Here is a 6,721-nt window from a genome sequence, read left to right on the forward strand (position 1 = left end):
GGATGGTGAAAGAAAATCTTCATGGGCAGCCCAACAGGCTCTTGTTAGAGCTGTGACACCAATTAAAGTTCAGTTCCAGCTGATGAGATCCAGGAAATGGAAGCTGGAGTCAAAGCCCTATATCCTGTCTGTGTCCCTGTAATACTTCCTGGGGAACAGTACTCAGGCTCTGTCTGGGCCCACACTCCCACAGGATGACGACTGGGCATCACAGTTCTATTAGGGGGAGTGGTCAAGGTCCCCACCTTGGGGGACATGATGGGGACTGGAGGCCACAGGCAGAATTACCAATTCATTGGTCCCCTGTGAAAGTATAATTTGTCCTGGTGCTGGTGGACCAGGAGCTGAATGTCCTCTGATTTATGGCAACTCTGAGCGTTTTCCCAGTCCCCCTGCTGTGATAGATGGCTCTGGGTGTAAGGCAATTAGAGTGAAGAAAGCCCAAATCCCACTAGGGACAGGGCGCTTACCCCCAAAGGAGTAAACTGTACATTTCTCCCATCCCTAAATATATTTTGGGGGTAGATACCCTGCAGGGCTTGTGGTTACAGGCAACTGCAGGTGAGTTCAGACTGAGGGTATGTGTGGTAAAGGCAGTTCTGAGGGGACATGCTAAGCACCCACCTGTAGCTCTACCTGTACCTAGGCAAGTGACAAATCCTAAGCAATATAAATTGCCTGGGGGGAATTTGAAGAAATTTGAGAAACTCTGCAGGAGTTGGAGAAGGTGGGCATCATAAAACCCACTCATAGTCCTTTTAATTCCCCAGGGTGGCCATTGAAAAAACCATACAGCTCTGGTGTATGACCTTGGACTACAGGAAATTGAACAAAGTCATACCCCCATTGCATGCTGCTGTCCCTCTATAGCAGCCATTCTGGACACACTCAGTCATAAACTAGGGACATATAATTATGTTGTGAACTTTGCTAATGCCTTCTTCTCTACTGACATAGCACAGAAAATTCAGGAACAGTTTGCCTTCACATGGGAAGGCCAGCAGTGGACATTTACTGTCCTTCCACAGGGATACCTCCACAGTCCCACCATTTGTCACAGACTTGTAGCCCAGGACTTGGCCACATGGAAGAAACTGCAAACAGTGTGGCTGTATCATTACATTGATGATATCATGCTCACTTCTGATTCTCTTGCAGATTTAAAAGGGGCAGTTCCTAGACTGCTGCAACATTTACAGGAGAAAGGATGGGCTGTGAACAGCACCAAGGTTCAGGGACCCGGTTTGTCTGTAAAGTTCTTGGAGGTTGTCTGGTCAGGTAAAACAAGTTATCCCAGAAGCAGTTATAGACAAGGTTCAGGCTTTCTCTAACCCTACCACTGTGGTAGTATTACAATAGTTTTGGGGTCTTTTGGGCTACTGGAGAGTGTTTATCCCTTACTTGGCACAAATTCTGAAGCCCTTATACTGGTTGGCATGAAAGGGCATCAAGTGGGACTGGGATGAGATATGTGCAGCTGTTTTTATTGCTGCTGTTGAATAGTCAAGGCCATACAGGCTTTGAGTGTAATGGACTCATCAAGGCCCTGTGAGCTATATGTTCATGTAACAGAAGATGGTTATTGATGGAGTCTTTGGCAGTAGCTTGAACAGACACACCAACCTATTAGATTTTGGTCATAGCTATGGAATGAAGCAAAGGTCCGGGTCACCTTGATAGAAAGGCAACTGGCTGCTGTGTACTACACCTTGCTGTCTATGGAACCCATCACAGGAACAGCTCTGACCAAGGTAATAACCACCTATCCCATTGCTGGGTGGGTGCAAGAATGGACCCACAGGCCATGGAGTGGTGTGGCACAGATGCCTATGCTGGCCAAATGGGGCACATATTTACAGCAGCAAAGCACTTCTCCAATAGCCCCTTACGTGGAAAACTCCAATGCTCTTGGGCTCAGTGACCTATACCAGTAGAAATCAGGAAGAACTTGCTCTGTGCCATTGGTAGTTGAGAGTTCTTATCAGGAGGGAAAAGCCCCTTTACCTGAAGATGTTTGGTATGCAGATGGCTCCAGTCATTGGCAGCCTCCAAAGTGGAGGGCTGTGGCTTTCCATCCTAAGACTGGGACAATATGGGTGGAGGATGGAGAGGGGAAGAGCAGCCAATGGGCTGAGTTGTGGGCAGTATAGCTTGTGATCACCCAGGAACCCTCCCCTATAGTTGTCTGCACTGACAGCTGGGCTGTCTATCGGGGCTTGACCCTATGACTACTGACATGGTACCATGCCAACTAGATGGTTGGTCACCAGCCCCTTTAGGGGCAAGAATTGTGGCAAGACTTATGGGCCTGTGGTCAGAGTAAAATAATTACAGTATACCATGTGATAGGTCATTTGCTTTTGGTATCTCCAAAGAATGATGAAGCAGACACATTGGCCCAGGTGTGCTGGCTAGAAGGAAAGCCTGCCTCTGATGTAGCCCAATGGTTACATCACCATTTGTTGCACATGGGACAAGAGACTATGTGGGCTGTAGCTCAGCAGTGGGACTTGCCATGTACCTTTGAAGAAGTCAACAGAACCCAGAAGGAGTGCCTTGTGTGCTTTAAGAGGGACTTACACTGAGTCCCACAGCAACACTGGACAATAGTAAGGGGGCCACCTTGTCAGGTGGCAAATAGACTATTTTGGGCCTCTGCCCATATCAGAAGGATATGAGTATGACATGACTCCTGTGGACAAAACTATTGGCCTGTTGGTTGCTTTTCCTGTACATCATGCAGATCAGCAAACCACCAAGAGGGTCCTAGAGCATCTCTTTGCAGCCTATGGCTGGCCACAGGTGACTGAGAGCAATCAAATCACCCATTTTACTGGACATGCATTACAAGAATGGGTGCAGCAATTAGGAAAAAGTAGAAGTTTCATGTACCATATAACCCTACCAGGGAAGGCATGATAGAGAGATACAGTGGTTTGTTGAAATCTGGCCTGAAGTTGGACACCAACAGTCTATGGGGCTGGTCAATTTGCTTATGGATAGTGCTATGGCATTTGAATGAGAAGCCCAAAAGAGGAGCTTTAAGCCCTGTGGACATGCTAACACACATTGCTGCCTTTCTTACACAACTTTATGTGCAAACCAAAGAGGAGTTATTGAAGCCAGGATATGGCCATCAGAGCAACATGCTGCTGCCAGTCTCTACTGCATTAAACCCTGGAGATATGCAGATCAAGTCTGTAGCTCACCCTCTCCACAGGCAATCAGTAGCTGAACTGATTTCAGTAGTAGTTGAGTGGATATGGCCCTGGACATTTTGACACATGGACGAGCAATGGCTGGCCTTGTGTGTATTTTTGGAGTTACACCTTAGTGGCCCCCAAAGATCATGGCAGTGTACTCAAAACACCCATGAGGTAAGACCACCTCATGGGGAAGTTTCTTTATCTTTATGGCCAGTGCATGTACCTCCTGTACTCTATATATTGACTCATCTGTAACTCACACGGGGAAGAGGGTGAAAGTCTGGTATACTAGACCAGGACAAGATCCCATTCCTGCTACTCTGCTATCACAGGACCACTCTCTTGCATGCATCCTACTTGATGGACAAGATTTGCCTATGCTGGAGTCATTAAAACATGTATTTTATTGCCCTTAAGTTTATTTTCTTCTACAGTCCCTGTGGCCTGGATGTGCCCCCTGGTTGAAACTGCCAGGTGATGATTGCTCTAAACTCTCTACCTGTTCAGCTACTGATTGCCTGTGGAGAGGGTGAGCTACAGACTTGATCTGCATAAGACTTTTAACCTAGCTGAATCCTCTGACTTGAGGATTGTCATGATTTTATGTTGTTAGCCTGGTTACAATGCTCCAGTTTTCTCGCATAGGGGCCACTGCGGAAGATGGGGAACGAGTAGATTATGAGGCAAGATTTCTGGATGGGTGGCCTGTGGGTAAAATTGCAATATTTCCAGAATCTCTTGCCTGACTTTAGTGCAACTCCATATAATAGGTGTTTTCAGGGGGTGGAGAGGAGTAGTCCCTCTCCATATGAATAGGTAATTACAAGGGCCAGCAAGGGCTTATCTGGTCTGGAGAGGTTGGATGGGGGCCTCTTCTTCCATAGCCTGGTGGTGAGAGACATGGGAGAGCAAAAGTGGATAACTGCTTGTAAGAAGTAAAGTTTATTTCTACATTTGACTGCTTTCAGTTTCAAAGGTATTTGCCTGGGGTTTCCCCCCGAATTACTCTAGTCAGTTTCAATAATTGCCTCTCTCATCTTAATACGATTTTTAAAAAATTAGATATGCTCTTGGATAGGAATAAAAATAATTCGAAACAGATAATTCTGAGGTGGTAAGCCATTTAATAATTTTAAAAAGTAGACTGAATACAAAAATTGAGACTGCATAGGTGACAGCAGTATAAGCTGTAGTCTTTTTATAACGACATAAAATTTAGGAGAAACTTTAAGACTCTTGAATTTACAAAGGCAGAGCAAAAATTCAAAGACTCTAAGGAGAAAGTTCCATTAATAATTCGCATGTAGTGGTTAGGTATCTGATGAAGAATTACTCTTTTGTCTCTTATTTTGGTTCTCTGTATTATCTGCAAGAAGAGCCACTTTTTGAGGTTGTTTACCTTTTCAATTTAAGGTAAAAAAAAAAAAAAGGCAATGAAGGACAAAAGAATGAAGCAGGCAAAAAAAATCCCTCCAGGGAAATCTTGAACTTTCCTTGTTATGTTATTAATGGTTTAACCTCAAAGGAATCAATAGTCCTTTGAGGTTAACACGTTAGCAAATCTAATCTCTCTTTCTTATTTGAAACTGTTACAGAAATACTGGTTATGTGAAGTATGTTTTTGGAATTTTAATTCTCTTGTATTTACATAGCCAATTTAAAGTTTATAAACTACATTAACATGCATCATTTCATTTATATTTTTATCTGTGGAAGCACTGTGAGAGGAAGACAGGACAAGACTTATTATCAGATTTTACAGAACAGAAAACTGAAAATGATAGATTGGAAACTTCTTGCTTAAGTTTGTAAAGCAAGTAAGTGAATCCCAGGTTCCATGGATGTAAGCCCACAACATCTCAATGACTTCCTCTAATAGTTCTTTGATCATAGCTACTTTTTAAACACTTTCTAGCCTCAAAGTCCATTTCCCACATATACATTCAGTTTTTCCAAGAAAACATTTTGCAAAAGAAAAGAGAGGATGTATTACAACTGGAAAGATAAGAAACAGAAGATATTGTATGTTTTGCTAAAAAATATTTTCCTTGAGTCTTGATAATAACAATGCAAAAGCGTTCCATCTGTGTTTATATAGGTTATCCCTTTCCCTTTTTCTCACTTCAACAGGAAATTCCTGTATCCTGCTAAAACCCACAAATGTCTGTTGGAGTTTAATGACAAGCACTAGGTGTAAACTAGGGAAGGTAAACCATTTTCAGTAATTGTACCCTGTTAATTTCCAGCTGTCTTTGTCTTGGCTTAATTGATACATTAACTCCTAGTTTAACATAAAGTCTAAACCAGAAATAATTAAACCTTAGAACATAATGTGCTTATTTTTAATATTAAATAAAATAAAATTTTTATCTACAAAACTGCTGCCTTTCTAAATGATATCTTAGAAGTAGAAAAAATTAGAGGAGGATATATGTCTTAATCTCATCCCCGTGTGTGAAGCTTCATGAATGTTGGTAAATTCTTGTGGAATTGTACTGCAACAGGTTAATAAGTCCAACTTCCATTTTCAAGTTTAACTACACCTGAAAATGTCTCACATATGATATTATTAATTGAAATCAGGTCTGAAATTGATTTATATTGAGCAATATTTATATCACAGATTGAATAAAATTATAAAATTAAAACATTAAATTAAAATTTAGTATTAGCTCTATGCCTAAAAAAATTCAGTACCTTCAATTTGATGTAAATTTGTTATCTTATGATTAGAATTTGGTTATAGTATTTTCCAGTTACAATACATAGATATAATAAAAGTTTCTTGAAGATACCAAAACTTGGAGCAGAGACTAAGTTTGTCAGATATCTTGAAGTATGTACACTAAGAACTTATGGGAAAAAGAACCATCCAAAATCCACACATCCATAATTTACAGACATTCTGCACATGAAGTCTCCAGAGCTTTAGAAAATATGAAGCCCTAGGGTGACGTATGGCTAATCATCCGACGTAGAGCCGTGGAGCAGTGGTCTTCAGAGTGGTCTCTACAGGACATCTGGAGCACTGTGCTTTTTTCAAAACTGTCAGTGTGCACAGTAGGGAAGGTAGCTTTGCATAAAATACACTTCACAAAACCTTGCATAAAACTTCAGTGGAATTAAGAATTCTGGATGAGTAGAAGATATGTCCTCTTTCTGCTTTTCATGTATGTTTGTTTGCTTATGTATAAATTTCTCAAATTAAAGATTGTCAAATGTCTGCAAAAGTAGTCCAAATTTAATATTCTCAGTGAAAATATTCCCGTAACATGGATTAAAAAGAACCTCATAGTTTACAGTAGGATAATTTGTTAAAATGAGATATTTAATGAAAATGAAATTATCCATATTGACATGTATGTAGATATTTGTTTCTGTATTAATATATACAATCATATATACATTTTAAATGGCAAATAATTTCTAATGAAATACAATTATAATAATTAACTAAATGCTGTGATAAAACATTGGTTAAAACTACTAAAAGTGAACGTTGGCATATCATCTTG

This window comes from Manis pentadactyla, chromosome 17 (assembly GCF_030020395.1).
Source record: "Manis pentadactyla isolate mManPen7 chromosome 17, mManPen7.hap1, whole genome shotgun sequence".
In the NCBI taxonomy this organism is placed as follows: domain Eukaryota; kingdom Metazoa; phylum Chordata; class Mammalia; order Pholidota; family Manidae; genus Manis; species Manis pentadactyla.